The sequence below is a fragment of the Rhinopithecus roxellana genome, chromosome 8 (assembly GCF_007565055.1).
Source record: "Rhinopithecus roxellana isolate Shanxi Qingling chromosome 8, ASM756505v1, whole genome shotgun sequence".
Lineage (NCBI taxonomy): Eukaryota > Metazoa > Chordata > Mammalia > Primates > Cercopithecidae > Rhinopithecus > Rhinopithecus roxellana.
In genome coordinates, this window is record NC_044556.1 from 70,112,026 (window position 1) to 70,129,872 (window position 17,847).

The following is a 17,847-nucleotide window of genomic DNA, read 5'->3' on the forward strand; positions in this document are numbered from 1 at the left end:
TAGAGTTGATTTCCAGCTTTATTCCACTGTGGTCTGAGAAGATACTTGATATGATTTTGATTTTCTTAAATTTATTGAGACTTACTTTGTGGCTCATCATATCACCTATCTTGGAGACTGTTCCATATGCTGATGAGGAGAATGTATATTCTGCAGTTGTTGGGAAGAATGTTGTGTAAACATCTGTTAAGTTGATTTGTTCTAGGATATAGTTTAAGTTTGTTGTTTCTTTGTTGACTTTTTGTCTTGATCTATCTAGTGCTGTCAATGGAGTATTGAAGTCCCACACTATTATTGTGTTGCTGTCAGTCTCATTTCTTAGATCTAGTAGTAATTGTTGTATAAATCTGGGGGGTCCAGTGTTAGGTGCGTATAAATTTAGGATTATAGTATCTTTATGTTGGGCTAATCCTTTTATCATTGTATAACATCCTTCTTTGTCTTTTTTACTGTTGTTGCTTTAAAGTCTGTTTTGTCTGATATAACTATTCCTGCTCACTTTTGGTTTCCATTTGTATGGAATGTCTTTTTCCACCCCTTTACCTTAAATTTTTGTGAGTCCTTTTATGTTAGGTGAGTCTCTTGAAGAGAGCAGATATTTGGTTAGTGGTTTTTTATCCATTCTGTCATTCTGTATCTTTTAAGTGGAACATTTAGGCCATTTACATTCAATGTTAATATTGAAATATTAGGTACTATTCTATTCATCATGTTAGTTGTTACCTAAATACTTTGTTTTTTTCATTCTGTTACTGTTTTTTAGGCCTCGTGAGATTTATGCTTTCAGGAGGTTCTATTTAGGTTCATGTCAGAGCTTTTGTTTCAAGATTCAGAACTTCTCTTAGAACTTCTTTAAGACCTCAGGCTCCTGGGATAATGTGCCAGAGAGTAGTTAACTGCATCTGCTGCATAGAAGAGTTCCCAAAGGGAGTGGAGAGTAGTGGGCAACAGTGAGCCTCACCCAGTTCTTTCACAGTTGGTGAGGCTAGTCTCACTCCCGCAGTGCTTCGCTCACTGGATTTAGATCCAGGCAGTCTGCGCACAGAACTCAGACCTGCCCAAGACCGTAACCATGCCCCTCTCCATCTGCCTATAAGGCCGGATGCCCAGCTCGTCTTTACACTCACCCCGTGGGTTCTGTTCAAGAGAGCTCATCCCTACTCAAGATTATATTACAAAATTCACCTGGGAGCTTCTTTCACCCTGTGACCCCTCCCTGAACTCATTGACTGCTTCTCTGAGGGCCCCATGAGATACAGTCAGGAATGGCTTCCCTCAGTTCATGCTAGAGACTGGGAATGCCTACAAGGCACTTCATGCTGCTGCATCTACTTTTATATTTCACATAGACTAAATCCATTCCAGCTCTAGGTAGGGTTAAGGCTTTCTCCCATGGTCTGGGTTTTCAGAGTGGAGGTGGGGATGTGTGCTCCGAGACATGCTCATTCTCCTGCTTACACTCTGGGAACTTAGTTTTTCACCTGTCTTCGTGCAGTAGGCTCCAGCCTGCTGCTTCTTTCAAAGGGTTTTTGGATTCTTTCTATCTTCCTGTGGTGGTTCTTGGAAAAAAGAAAATTCACAGTGTGACTCTCTAGCCACTATTCTGTCCTTCCAAGTGGGAGAGGCATGCTAACACTGCCTCTTATCTGTCATCTTGGAAAATAAATAAATAAAAGATCTAATTCAAGCTTGTCTAACCTGTGACCCATGGGCCATATGCAGCCTAGGACAGTTTGAATGTAGTCTAACACAAATTTGTAAACTAACTTTCTTTTTTTTTTCTTTTAAGACAGAGTGTGTTGCCCAGACTGGAGTGCAGTACAGCGATCTCGGCTCACTGCAACCTCCATCTCTCAGGTTCAAGCGATTCTCCTGCCTCAGCCTCCCAAGTAGCTGAGATTACAGGCATGTACCATCATGCCTAGTTAATTTTTGTACTTTTAGTAGAGACATGGTTTCACCATGTTGGCCAGGCTAGTCTCAAACTTCTGACCTCAGGTGATCCATCCACCTCAGACTCCCAAAGTGCTGGGATTACAGGCGTGAGCCACCATGCCCAGCTGTAAACTTTGTTAAAACATGATTTTTTAATGTGTTTTTTGTTTAGCTCATCAGGTGTCATTAATGTTAGTGTATTTTATGTGTGGCCCAAAACAATTCTTCCAGTGTGGCTTAGGGAAGCCAAAAGGTTGGACACCCCTGATCTAGTCTCGAACTCCTGACCTCACGTGATCCACCCACCTCAATCTCCTTAAGTGCTGGGATTACAGGTGTGAGCCACTGTGCTGGGCAGGTTAGTGGCAGTTTTTTTCAGCCTCCTTTTCAGGGTGGTTAAACTCTGTCTCAGCCCTCGGTTTCAAACAGTGAAGCTGACTCTTTGTTTCCTGTTCCTGTGGAGCACTTTGAACACCTTTTATCTTGTAAGAGGCAAATTCCTGGCTATTTCTGCGTACCAGTAGGCCTGCAGCTTTAGCCTGACTTGCAGCTTTTTCTCTTCTCCTTTTTTCTGGTTCACTGAAATGTTTATTTTGTATATGCTTTAGGATATGTCATTTTAATTTTCTATATTCACTGATGCTTTTGGACAAAGGAAGGGAGTTTTATGAACTTCTGAAATCAACTTAACTAAGAAGTTTAAGATACTTTAAAAAAATGCAAATCAGTTTTCAGTCCTCTGCTTAAAATCCTAAACTCTACTTAAAATCCTAAACTGTAGAGTTTTAGCATTCCCTTAGGTGATCTGGCCACTACCTACCTCTCCAGATTTACTTCAAGCACTTTCCTGTTTGCTGCCAGACTTTCAGTTCTTTGAAAGTGCCTAGCTGTCACACATGCATGCCCCCTCGCCCAAGTTTGACATATTCCCAGTTTTCTTTTCTCTTTTAAATGTTACCTCCTCAGAGAGATCTTACCTAACCACCCTCATTAAAATACTCCCCCCGTGACACCTGTTTATTTCCTTAATAGCACTTGTTACAGCTTGTAAGTATTTGTGTTTATTTTCTTGTTTATGCTCTCTCACAAAACTGAAAGCTCCATGAGTTTTTTAATATTATATTTATATTATACGTAGCCAGCATATAGCAGCATGCCCAATAAATACATTGTGAGTGACTGTTCACTCATCTGTCCATTCAGTTGTATATATTGAATGTCTACAGCATGGCAGAACTGTTCTCAATGTGCAAGATGTAATATTAGTGAGCAGCACAAAGTTCTTACTCTATATTTTAGTGGGAGAAGAAAAGCAATAATTATAAAAATAAATAAGTGACATCAGTGCTTTAGGGTGGTGTGTTTAGGTGATGGGGAAACACTTTTCTGAGGTACTAACAGGAAGAAATTTATCTGGTGATGATCAAGAAAAAGAGCTGTCAAGCAGAGGGAAGAGCTAGAATAAAGTTCTTAAATCAAGAATGAGCTTGATATTCATGGCACAAAAGACCACAGAGGCTGTATTGGAGTGAGTAGAAGGAGCATTGCAAGACAATGTCAAAAACTTGGCTGAGGCCAGATAATACGAGCAAGGGTCAGGAGTTGGAAAGTGTGCCTTAAGAGAGGTGCAACATGGTACTGAAGGAAGTGGTGAGGTGTAGGTGGGAGGGTGTGCTGCAGAGGATTTCATCTACTGAGCAAATGGGTTCAACACATCTCTACATCTCTATAAATTGTAGCAAAGGGTTATATTTCAGAAAATCATAAATCACTGCTGAGTTTTTGGTTTCATTTTCACCAGGGATGCTGCTTTCCAATTCTTGGTTCTAATGGCTTAGTTACCTCTTTAGAAACCAGTAGAAGCCACACATCCGATGCTGTGGGTGTTTGCTTGTTTATATTCATAAAATACATTGGAAATAGAAAGGAAGTACTCACTTAGTGTTTTTTTTGTTTGTTTGTTTGTTTGTTTTTGCTGAATTTCTGAATTTGGGCAGGCTTTTGCAAGTTCATGTTTCCTAGTTTAGTCAGTACAGTGACGTGAAAGCAAAACTAGGTTGATTACTCAATCTTTCATTTCCACTTTTTCATTTCCCTATGTTTTAGAAAGCAAGTGACTAGGGAAGGCAGTGTTTTCAAGGGTGCCTAACTTCCACATTTTTAAGAGCAAACTCTTTTTAAAAATATCCTTATAGCAATCTCCTGATGAGCTGTCTACCTATAAGATGTGGTCTCATTTGACAGTTACAACCTTTTATAATTCTATTGTAATGAATAATTGCTTCCATATTGTCTTTTTTTAAAGTTCTTTGAAATTAACTGAAGAGACTCCCTTTTTTCCCTTGTCCTTCACTAAACACGTAGCGATGGCAAGGAGCTATTTTAAGTTTCTGTATGGTAAACTTAATGATACTTCCAGTTCTTTTGCTGACCCTACAAGCAGAGGACTCAGAGGCAGTTCCTCTTCTTTCCTAATAATGCTGTCTTGCTTAAGCCACTGTCACAATGTTTACAGGTAGCCACTCACAAATAGTTATGTTTTAAAAATTCATATAAGTCTGAGTTTTGGAATTTGAAATACATTTCCCACTGGGAAAAAAAAGTACAAATAAATAAATAAATATGTTTCTAGGCAACCCTTTATAGGCTTATTAAACCTTAATCTATAGTGTAGCTGAAATACTATACATTTATGATGAAAAATTAGGAAAATCATATTTCAGATGCATATTAGTTCCACTATACAACATTTAAGTAGGATTTTATATGGAATAATTTGGCTCCTTTAACACCATTTTTGGGTAAGAGAAGGGTAAGTAGTGGTGTCATGAGGTGCTAGAGAGAAGGCATTGAGAATGGTCCTCGAGAAAGCCCATCCCATCTCCTGCATGGCATGGACCAGCCATCTGCATGTGAGACATTCTTAAGTCACGTACTTGTATATCAGGAGTATTGTATGCTCTTACTAGTTGCAAAATGTGAAAAAAATCATTTAGAATAATTTTGAGTGAAGGAGTGAAAAGTATATATATTTTGAAATTTCCTAAGCAGATATTGTTGGAAAATGACTTTTTCATGCATTTACAGACAATATATTAATATATTTAGTGACCATTTTTAGTTGTGTGTGTTTTCCTTCTTTTGTCTTAAAAAATGGTTTCATTAATAAAATTATTGGTGCTACTTAGTTTTAAATGCAAAGGACTTAATTCATTCAACTAAAAAGAAAAAAAGGTACCATAAAGTTAACAGTTAAAACATTTAACTCTATAATTGTTCTAGAGTTTTAATGTTTTAATTCTTTACCAGGCACAACTATTTTTATTTCGAGAGATTTTCATTATGTTGAAGCTAACTTTACCGTTAGTTAACTTACATTCTTGTGAGGACAGTATAATTGCTGACAAAGCAATATTTTAGAAAGTTATAGAATGTAGAAGAATGTGTGCTTTGGATTCTAGGAGGGAGATGTGAGTTCTTATTCAAGTCTAGATACATTTCTCAGCTTCTGTTTCTTTATCTACAAAAGGAGGCTGATGAAATCCACTTGCCTCCCAGAGTTGCTAAAATTGGGTAAGGTTGATTAAGAATGTATGTCAGCCCATACTACTATAGGAATGGGCTGTCCATGGAACAGGTAGGAAAAGCTTTCATGCCATTGTGTTTTTCTTCCTTGTACCCTTCTTCCTTTTATAACTAAGTTTCTCAAATGAATAATCTATACTCAGTAGCTTCACTTATAATCTCTCATTCTTGTAAAAAATATCAGTAGTATTTCATATTTACATTGTTATGACTGTATAAGTGTTCTTCAATCTGAGTCAGGTAATTATTATTATTTTGTTCCTGAGTCAGATAATTATTACTATGAGTGTATTCTTTCTTGAATAGCTTTCTACACCTTTTGGAACAATAATTGCTTTATTATTATTTTTTTCCTTTGAGACAGTCTTGCTCCCAGCTGGAGTGCAGTGATGCAATCTCGGCTCACTGCAACCTCCACCTCTCCGGTTCAAGCTATCCTCTCGCCTCAGCCTCCCTAGTAGCTGGGATTACAGGCGCCCGCCACCATGCCCGGCTAATTTTTTGTATTTTTAGTAGAGACGGGGTTTAGCCAGGCTGGTCTCGAACTCCTGACCTCAGGTCATTTACCTGCCTCTGCCTCCCAAAGTGCTGGGATTACAGGTATTTTTCTATTTGCTTTGTTTTCTGTTGTGTCTAACAGAACTGTAAAATTCATCTCAATATGGCAAATACTTAAGGTTATCTCTCAAATCCATTTTTAAACTTTTTCTTTTCCTTGGAGATACTTCTCTGGGAGCCCTCCATCTTCCTATTGCAGTCTGGACTGGCTGCTGTCTAGGCCTGGTGCAAAACTTTTATCCTGCCTGTTCCTTTCATCATCATCCTGGGAATTTCCCTTTCTTCTCTCATGTTTTGAATCGTGTTTCCTGGTTTCCTGGTTTCTCCTCTTTCTTGATTTATTCTCTTGTCTTTGATGTAGCACTTCCTCTACCACCCACCTCCTACTCCAACGGACCCCCAGCTCACCTAGCACCAAATCCTCTATTAAGGCAGTTTTCTTACATCACCTATGAAGATTTCCTTCTCCCTTCAGTTCCCTTGTTAGATTGATCTCCCCCTCCTTTGTGCCTCCATGGCACCCTCTCTCATAGCCTTGGTCCATCACGACTATTGAACACCTACTGTACACGTCAGGCACTGTGTTCAACATTAGGGATTCTAAGATTAAAAGAATGAGGTTCCTGTTCCCAAGGGAGTTCTGGAAGATAAATAAGAACGCCAGGGTTCTCACTGGAGTTAGTACTGCCCTCTAGTGGACCCTTTGAAAAAGTGAAAGAAAGTTTTTGGTTGCCATATTAATGAGAAAGTGTAGCTGGCACTTTGTAGTCAGGGGCCAGGCATACTAGATGTCTCATATGTCCAGCACAACTTTAGAATATCTCACTAGACATTCATGTGTTAAAATATGTTTATAATTATTCAGCCTAGGACCTAATTCCATTTTACACACAAACCCAAACTACTCAGCACTTTTTACATTGTCATTGCTTGTACAACCGATGGAAAACAGCTGTTGTTCAGCAATGTGAGTTTATAGACAACTTTCTTTTTAAGGTAGCATGAGATATTTTAGGAATTCTTTATATTGGTCATTGATAGCCCTTAGTCTTTAAGAATCCTAATGAGAGGCTTCACAAATCAGTGAATATAGTTATCAGTGCTGTTAATTAACAAATAAAGCATAGGCTGGGCATAGTGGCTCACGCCTGTAATCCCATCACTTTGGGAGGCTAAGGCAAGAGGATTGCTTGAGTCCAGGAGTTTGAGACTGCAGTGAGCTGTGATTGTGCCACTGCACTCCGGCCTGGGTGACAGAGTGAGACGCTTGAGCCTAGGAGCTTGAGGCTGCATTGAGCAGTGATCACATCACGGCACTCCAGCCTGGGTGACAGATGGAGACCCTGTCTCAAAAAAACAAAACAAAAAAAACCCAGAATCCCTTAAGTGATGGATTATTTTGTAAAGTTTGTAAAGTAAACAATGTAATAACAATGAAGAAGAATATTTTACCTTACCCTATTCATAAAAGATAACTTTTCATATTAAATGTTAAGAAATATTTTGTTCATTATTGTGTGTGTGTGCACATATATTGCAGTATAACACATAATGTACAGTTTTATGAATGTATATACATGCATACACCTACGCAAATGTAACTGCCACCATGATCTAGAAATAGAGTATCTGTGTAGTTGGAAAATACAGGATAAACTTATTTTTAAACAGTATATTGGTTATATTTTTTAAATACTGTGCCTATTGTGTTTTCATGTATACAATAAATACAATTCAGAGTGTCCAAAAAACCTGGAAGCATAAAGAAAACAGTGTGTTTATTGTATTTTTAAAAATATTCACAATTGGGGCCATTGCTTTAAATTTAGAAGTATTTTACTTGCAAAATATATTGAGGTTGAAGAAAAAGATATTGAGCATATTATTTGAAAATGTAACTAACACATATTTATCCTGTTCTCCAGCCTTATGGATACCCTGTATAACGTTTCCAATACCCCAAAATGTTGCCCATACCCCTTTTTAGTCATTATACTATTTCTACCAGGTATAACCACTATTCTGACTTACATCATCATAGATTTTTGTCTTTTCTTGAACATGTAAGTGGAATCATACAGTATGCATTCTTGTGTTACCTTCTTTAAATCGGTGTTATTTCTATGAGATTCATCCACATTTTGAGTGTAGCAGAAGTTCTTTTTTATTGTTGTGTAGTATTCCATTGTGCGTCTATAGACAATTTATCTCTTCTGTTGTCACTTGGTTTGTTTACAGATTTTGGCTATATGAATAAAGCTACTATGAACATCCTTATACCACATTTATACTCATCTCTCATAGATATATATCTAGAAATAGAATTTTGGGGTCACATGTAGGCATATGTTTGGCTTTTATAGCTACTACTAAAAAGTTTTCTGAAGTGGTTATTTCAATTTATACTTCTAACAGCAGGTATGATAGTTACAGTTGTTCCATATCCCTAACAACACTTTATAGTGTTATTATATTACATAATATTCAATCAGTGATAAGTAAAAGTTTAACAGATGTTATCATATCATTAGATATATTTGAAACTGCAAGAAGATGATATAAATCACATTAAAGTGAAGGAATTATAGTATTTATCTACAATCATATATTATTTGAAAGTAAGGCTGGTCACAGTGGCTCATACCTGTAATCCCAGCACTTTGGGAGGCCAAGGTGGGAGGATCACTTGGGGTCGGGAGTTTGAGACCAGCCTGACCAACATGGTGAAACCCCATTTCTACCAAAAAATACAAAAATTAGCCAGGCATGGTGGCATGCACCTGTAGTCCCAGGTACTCAGGAGGCTGAGACATGACAATTACTTGAACCAGGAGGCGAAGGTTGCAGTGAGCCAAGATCGCACCACTGCACTCCAACCTGGGTGACAGAGTGAGACCCTGTCTCAAAAAAAGAAAAAAGAAAATAAATCTCACTAGGAGTTTTATTTCTACCTAAGATAGGCCTAAATTTATTCCTTTGAAAATACATTGCTCTCATGTTGTTATTAGTTATCTATTGCTGCCTAACAAATTATCCCAAAGTTGAGCTGCTTAAAACAATAAATGTGTTATCTCTTACTGTTTCTGAGGGTCATTAATCTGATAGCAGCTTAGCTGGGTAGTGCTAGCATAGGGCTCTCACAAGGTTGTAGTCAAGATGTCATCTGGAGCTGCAGTTATCTCTCAAGGCTCCCCTGGGACTGTAGGAAATCCACTTTCAAACTCACTCACATAGTTGTTGGCAGTACAGCCCTGGCTGGTTGTTAGAGACTTTAGTTCTTACAACGTGGGCCTTTCCATAAACTTCTTGTAACGTGTCAGCCTACTTCTCTCAGGATGAATGATCTGAAAGGCATAGAGAATGAATGAATGAATGAATACCCAAGACAGAAGTTGTAGTCTTTTTTATAACTTAATCTTGGAAGTGATTTACTATTACTTGAGCTGTTAGTTACTGGTCATGCAGGCCGACCTAGTACACTGTGGGAGAGGACTGCACAAGGAGGCATAAATACCCTGCACAAGGCAGAGATCACTGGGGGCCATCTTTTTTTTTGCTCTGTCACCCAGGCTGGAGTGCAGTGCGATCTCAGCTCACTGCAACCTCTACCTCCTGGGTTCCAGCGATTCTTGTGCTTCAGCCTCCCTCATAGCTGGTACTACAGGCACGCACCACCATACCTGGCTAATTTTTGTGTTTTTAGTAGAGATGGAGTTTTGCCATGTTGGCCAGGCTGGTCTTGAACTTCTGGCTCAAGTGATCCACCCACCTCAGCCTCCCAAAGTGTTGGGATTACAGGCCTAGGCCGCCGCACATGGCCACAGGGGCCATCTTGAAGGCTAACTACCACACATATGGATACTTATTTTTTGTTGTGGCAGTGGCAAAGTACACATAAGATTTACCATTTTAACCATTTTGAACTGTATGATTTCATTGGCAGCACATTCATAAAGTTGTGCAACTCATCTAAGCAGTTTCTTATAAGACAGCAGTGAAGTTTGCCACATCAATTGACTCTTCCCTTCATGAAAGATTTCTCTGTAGGATGTGATACCATTTGTACCCACAGTAGAACTTCTTTCAGACTCTGCCACTATTTTATCAACTAAGTTTATATAATGTTTTAAATCCTTTGTTGTCATTTCAGCAATGTTCGTGGCATCTTCAGATGGAGTAGATTCCATCTTAAGAAACTACTTTCTTTGCTCATCCATAAGAAGTAACTCCTTATTTGTTCAGATTGTATCATAAGCTTGCAACAGTTCAGCCACCCCTTTAGACTCCACTTTCTAATTCTAGTTCTCTTGCTGTTTTCACGACATCTGCAGTTATTTCCACCACTGAAGTCTTCAACTCGAAGTCATCCATAGAATCAACTTCTTTCAAACTCCTGTTAATGTCAGTAGTTTGACCTCCTTTCATGAATCGTGAATGTTCTTAATGGGATCTAAGATGGTGAATTTTTTCCAGGTTTTCAATTTGCTTTGCCCAGATCCATCAGAAGAATCATGATCTATGGCAGCTACAGCTTTATGAAGGGTATTTCTTAAATAAGAAGGCTTGTAAGTCTAAATTACTCCTTGATCCATGGGCTACAGAATGGATATTTTGTTAACAAGCATGAAAACATTCACCTCCTTGTCCATCTTCATCAGAGCTGTTGAGTGACCAGGTACATTGTCAATGAGCAGTAATATTTTGAAAGGAATCTGTTTTTCTGAGCAGTAGGTTTCAACAATGGGCTTAAAATATTCGGTAAACCATGCTGTAAACAAGTGTGCTGTCATCTAGGCTTTTTTTGTTGTTCAATTTATAGCACACAAGCAGAGTCAATTTAGCCTAATTCACAAGGGCCCTAGGACTTTTGAGTTTCTTTCAAGAACTTTTACTTTGCATTCACCACTTGGCTAATTGGCACAAGAGGGCTAGCTTTCAGCCTGTCTTGGCTTCCAACATGTCTTCCTAACTAAACTTAATCATTCTAGCTTTTAAGTTGAGAAACCTGTACTCTTCATTTCACTCAAACACTTAGAGGCCATTGTAGGGTTAATTGTTCTAACTTTGATACTGTTGTGTCCCAAGACATAGGGAGGCCCAAGGGTAGAGAGAGAGAGAGAGAGAGAGGTCGAAGAACAACTGGTAAGTGGAACAGTCAGAACACACATATTTGTTGATGAAGTTTGCTGTCATACAGGTGCCATTCTGCTATGTAGCTGACACCCCAAAACAATTACAGTAGTAACATTGAAGATCACATATCACCATAACAGATATTATAATGAAAAAGTTTGCAGTATTGTGAGAATTATCAAAATGTGACACAGAGACATGAAATGAGCACATGCTATTGGAAAAATGGTGCTGATAAGACTTGCATGACACAGGGTTGCACAAACCTTTAATTTGTAAAAAATGCAGTATCTGTGAAGTGCAATAAAATGAGGTATGCTTGTATATTTAGGGGCTCTGTTGTCAGGTAGATGTTTATAATTGTTAGATCTTCTAGATGGATTGGCCCTTTCATCAGTATATTGTCTCTTGTAACAATTTTTTACTTACAGCCTGTTTTGTGTGATATTGGTTACCTTTGGCATGGAGCATCTTAGTTTATTTTTTCATTTTCACTCTATGTTTGTCTTTGGATCTAAAGTGAGTTATAGACAGAATATAGTTGGAATCATGTCTTTCGTATCCATTTGCCAACTTTGGTCTTTAATTGGAAAGTTTAATCCATTTACACTTACTGATAAGGAAGGACTTTTGCCATTTTGGTATTTGTTTTCTGTACTTTTTTACTTCCATAATTCCTCCATTACTCTATTTTGTTTAACTGAGCTTTTTGAAGTGTGCCACTTTTATTATTTTCTGTATATTCTTAGGGTTTTTTTAGTGGTTTCCTTGGGGATTACAATTTGCATCTGAAATTTATAACAATGTAGTTTGAATTAGTACCACTTTAGTTTTAATACTGTATAGAACTTCTGCTTCTGTACAGCTCTGTTTCTCCCGCTTTATGTTGTCATCATCACAGATTTCATCTTTATACATTATATATCCATGAATGTAGATTTATAATTGTTGTTTTATGCATTTGTCTTTTAAATTATGTAGAAAAAAAGGAGAAGTCACAAGCAAAAAATACAGTAATGCTAACTTTTATATTTACTTATGTAGTTACCTTTATTGGTATTCTTTATTTCTTCGTGTGGCTTCAAGGTGCTGTCTAGCATCCTTTCATTTCAGCCTGACACACTGTCAGCACTTTTTTAGTGCAGGTGTACTAATTATGAACTCCCTTAAGTTTTTTGTTTTGTTTTGTTTGTTTGAGACGGGGTTTTTCTCTGTCACCCAGGCTAGAGCGCAATGGCGCCATCATAGCTCACTGCAGCCTCAACCTCCCTGGGCTCAGGTGATCCACCCACCTCAGTCTCCTGAGTAGCTGGGACTACAGGCCTGCGCCACCATGCCCAGCTGATTTTTTTTTGTATTTTTGGTAGACATGGGGTTTCGCCGTGTTGCCCAGGTTGGTCTGGAACTCCTGGGCTCAAGTGATCTGCCCACCTCAGCCTCTCAAAGTGCTGGGGTTACAGGCATGAGCCACCATGCCCAGACAATTCCTTTAATTTTTATCTGGAAATGTCTTAATTTCACCTTCATTTTTGAAGGATATTTTTGGCAGATAGTGAATTCTTGGTGGACAGATTTTTTAAAAGTCTTTCAGCACTTTAACCATATCCTCCTGCTGCTCTGTTCTTCATAGTTTGTGATGAGACATTGACTGTTAATCTAATTGAGGATATCTTACATGTAATGAATCACTTCTCTGTTGTTGCTTTCAGGATTCTGTCTTTGGCTTTCAGCAGTTTGATTATTATGTGTCTTGATGTGACTCTCCTTGAGTTTTTCTGCTTGGAGTTTGTTGAGTTTCTTGAATGTGTAAATGCATATATTATCAAATTTGGGAAGTTACTGGCCATTATCTCTTCAAATATTTTTTCTGCTCCGTCTCTTCTTTTCCCCTTCTGAAACTCTTGTTATGCATATGCATATATGTATATATTGTTTGTTTGTTTGTTTTGAGATGGAGTCTCACTCTGTTGTCCAGGCTGGAGTGCAATGACGCAATCTTGGCTCACTGCAACCTCGGCCTCCCGGGCTCAAGCAGTTCCCCTGCCACAGCCTCCAGAGTAGCTGGGACTATAGGCATGTACCACCACGCCCAGCTAATTTTTGTATTTTTAGTGAGACAGGGTTTCACCATGGCCAGGCTGGTCTCGAACTCCTGACCTCACGTGATCTGGCTGCCTTGGCCTTCCAAAGTGCTGGGATTACAGGCATGAGCTGTGGTACCCGGCCTTGTTATGCATGTATTGATGGGCTTGATGGTGCCCACAGATCTCTTAGACTTCATTTGGCGTACCTTCAAGTTCCCTGATTCTTCTGCCTGCCCAGATCTGTTGTTGAACATTCCCCATCTCCCCTCTGAGTTTTTCATTTCAGTTATTATACTTTTTAGCTCCAGAATTTTTTTTGTTCCTTTTTATAATTTCTGTCTGCCATTGGTATTCTCTGTTTAGTGAGACACATCATTATTTAGGATTTCTTAGTTCTTTGAGCATATTTAAGATAGTTGATGGAAAGTCTTTGTCTGTCTAGTCAGTCCAGTGTCTGAACCTCCTCAGTGACGGTTTGTTCATTTCCTTTTTTTCCTGTGAATGGACCATACTTTCTTGTATTTTTGCATGCCTCATAATTTTTTGTTGAAAACTGCACATTTTAAATATTTGAATATGGTAAGTCTAGAAATGAGATTATTCTATCTTCCCAGGATTTGTTGTTGCTGCTTGTTGTGAGTTGTTGTTTAGTGACTTTTCTAAACCTTTTTTGGAAATATTATGTTTTTTGTTGTTTGTAGTCACTGAAGTCTCCATTCCATTAGCTTAGTGGTCAGCTAGTGATTTGTCAGAGATTTCCTTAAATGCCTGGAGCAAAACAAAACATTAAACTCTGTAGGTGTATGTTGGGATATGCCTTCAGCTCTCAGCCAGGCAGTTCATAACTGCCTTTGCCTTCCCATCCTGCTTGTTTGGAGCTTTTCAGCAAGCAGTTTGTTTGTCCCAGCTGATTTCCTGTGCTCCATGCTGCAACTGCTGGTTCATTACCTTTCAATGTTTTTAACATTGAAGTGGCCAAGTAGCCACTTTGCCACCCTGAGAGAGTTCCGAATCAGGTGAAATAAAGGCAAGCCTTTTACATTAGTCCTTCAGAGAGCCACTCACCAGGTCAAAACAAAACAATTCTTTGAGAGCAGAGTCTACTCTGTTATCTCCAGCACCAGTAACCCACTCTGAGAATTACTGCCACCGAGCCAGGAAGAAGGGAATGGGGCAAGGGTAAATTAAAATACACCAAGTTCTCCTATCAGATTTCACTTGCTCTTGCCTTGATTAAACATTCTCTTGATTGGTGAAAACCCTTGACTGTTTTCCAGATTTTTGATAAAGTTGATTGTGACAGATTTTGCCAGCTTTTTTCTGTGGAGGGATGGTCCTTTGGAATCTCCTGTGCCACCTTTTTTGATGCTGTCACTCCTATGCATGCTATTTTTAAGATAGGGTGATTATATTTAAAGATTGTATGTACAAGGTGTTTAAGAGTAAGAGACACATGAATTTGAAGTAGACATGGAACCTGTTAATGAACATGTGGAGGAAGGGAAAATTGAGCTAAAAAAAAAAAAAAAAAAACAAATAGGCCAGATGCTGTGGTTCACGCCTGTAATCCCAGCACTTTGGTAGTCCGAGGCGGGCGGATCACGAGGTCAAGAGATCGAGACCATTCTGGCTAACATGGTGAAACCCTGTCTCTTCTAAAAATACAAAAATTAGCTGGGCGTGGTGGTGCGTGCCTGTAGTCCCAGCTACTCGGGAGGCTGAGGCAGGAGAATCGCTTGAACCTGGGAGGCGGAGGTTGCAATGAGCTGAGATCACACCACTGCACTCCCCGCTGGCGACAGAGGGAGACTCTGTCTCAAAAAAAAAAAGAAAAAAAAAACACAAAGTAAACAAAAATCTTTGCAGCTAGAGCTGCATTTAATTAGTAAATGTTTTAGATTCAATTGACTTTCATACCTCTTTTTTCCTAATGACATTGAATTACTTAGAGCATTTCTGACAATTTTAATTAAAAGGGATTTTAATTAAATGCAGTATTTAGTTATTGCAAAAGCAGCAAAGCTGATGGAAAATATGTAACAAAGTTTGAGAGTCCTTTTCTTAGGACTAGAACCAGATGTTACTGAATTAACAGAAGCACACAAAATACAGGGATCTCATTTTTTTTTAAAGCAAAAGTGGTTTAGGTATATTTGCTATTGTCAAACTAAATATTAAAAATTATATTTTTGTACCACAATGATAAGAAATTATGTGAAGATTTAAAATGTTTAAAGTATTCTAATTATAGTTTTGAATTGCCTGTCTTGAGTCTTACTCAGATTAACTACAGAGGTCAGCCACATATCATCTCTATAGTTTCTTGTATTAATATTTTTGCCTAATCCATCCTCTATTTCTCGTCACCTTTCGACAGGATGATCTCTGAAGTCTTTTTAAGTTAATATACATTAACTTAATGTTGGCTATAGTCTAAATTATGGGAATTTTGAAGCAGGAGATACGTTTTCTGTTAGACTTTAATCTTGCACTTTTTCATGTTATAGAGGATAATTTTGACACTGCACTTTTAATAAGGCCATCTCATTTGTAGAAATAATGTACATCCTAATTTTCACCATTTCAACAGTCAGTACTTTGTCTTGGTATGTTATCTTTGTTTCAGTTTTTCTTCCTCTAATATTCAAATCTAATCTGTTATTTCTTATGTAACATTAAGTTTTATTCAAGTTCCATCCATACTTCTGATCTTCTGTTTTCTGTATAGAATGACTTCAAATGTAAATTTTCTTAAGTCCAAGCTTACTCACTATAAAGTAGGCCCAAGTCTGAGAGTACTTCATTATGTTTTCTGGTATAATTGGGTCTGAGCATATTTAAACATATTAAGTACATATTTTGATGAATATTATTTCATTTATATTTATATGTATAGAAATATTACCTATGAATTTTGCTTTAGAATAGTAATGGGATCTTTACAAAATATGTTCTGAAGTGGGGGGTGGTGTTGGGTTGGGTCTGATAGGGTTGAGAAATTTATTCTAAACAAATTAGTGCAATGATGTCTTCCAGGCATTGTACTAGAACTGTGCAGGACCCAGTGGGAGCCTGTAGCAAGGCAGGGTCCATACAGGCAGGAAGTGAGGTATGTGTTAACCAAGATCATGGAAACATGAGACTACCCAGGAAAAGTTTGAGCTAATTTTGAAGAACTTCCTGTGTGTTTCTGTGTGTTTGTCTCTTCTAAACTGAATGTTCCTTGAGGGGCAGGGACCATTTTTACTTATTATAAGTACCTACTGCTCAGCTGTATTAGTCTGTTCTCACACTGCTGTAAAGAAATATCGGAGACTGAGTAATTTATAAAGAAAAGAGGTTTAATTGGCTCACAGTTTTGCAGGCTGTACAGGAAGCATGATGCTGGCGTCTGCTTAGCTTCTTGGGAGGCCTCAGGAAACTTATAGTCATGGCAGAAGGCAAAGGCAGAGCTAACACCTCACATGGATGGAACAGGAGGAAGCTGCTTTGGGAGTGAGGTGCCACACACTTTTAAACAACCAGCTTTCACGAGAACTCACTGACTATCATAACACAGTACCAAGGGGGAAATCGCCCCGTGATGCAGTCACCTCCCACCAGGCCCCACCTCTAACATTGGGATTACTATTCGACATGAGATTGGGTGGGGACACAGATCCAAACCATATCATAAGCCTAGCCCATGGAAGATACATCATAAATGTTCGTTGAATGGATAGCTCCTACACAGGTGTGCAAGCTTGAAGAGAGAGTAAGTGTGGGCCTGGCTAGAGTCCATATTGCCACAGGAGAACCAAAGGATGAATTATTTATTTGCCATACCACAGAGAAAATTTAACAATTGTTATGCGCCTGAGTACTTTTGGAGAATCTCCTCAAATCGTAAATAATAGAAATTATGATATTCCAAGGCAAGGGTCCTTAGGACCCTCCTGTGAACTTGTATAGGAAAAAAAAGTACATTTTTATTTTTACTAGCCTCAAACTGAAATTTAGCATTTCCTTACATTTTGAATGTAGGTAATAGTGGTGATGTTATCAGTATCACTAACTTTCTTTCTGTTACTTAAAGTCACAGATATTTTCATTTTCTGTTGTAGATACCTCACACTGTTGTTTACACTCATTGTTTTTATATTATGGCAATCATTATGCCATCAATTTTGTTATTTAAATCATCAATAAAGAAGCACACCTATCACAATTTTCTACTTACATTTTAAATTTTATTTTAAAACATTCTGAAATTTTAGAATAAGCAAAAGTAATATATAGTGATTAAAGTCAGATAAATGGTTGCTTCTTATGGAGAAAATTGATGGGGAATGGGGCACAAGAGAACTTTCTGGGGTGATGAAAATGTCCTGTGTCTTGGTATATACTTGTCAATTGAATGCTGAACTTACTGTCTATACATTTCACTGTATATAAATTATACCTCAATTTAAAAAACAAATACATTAAAAAAATTTTCTGAGAAGGTGTTCATAGGTTTCACCAAATTGCCAAGAAAATTTCTGATACCAAAAAAAAAAAATCCTTTTCTGAG

At 38.1% G+C, this 17,847-nt stretch overlaps 1 protein-coding gene across 1 annotated transcript in view; it reads left to right on the plus strand.

Moving 5' to 3' along the window:
- NSL1 (NSL1 component of MIS12 kinetochore complex) overlaps window positions 1-17,847 on the plus strand; it is a 43,699-nt gene that overhangs the window by 22,567 nt on the left and 3,285 nt on the right. The window lies entirely within an intron of this gene.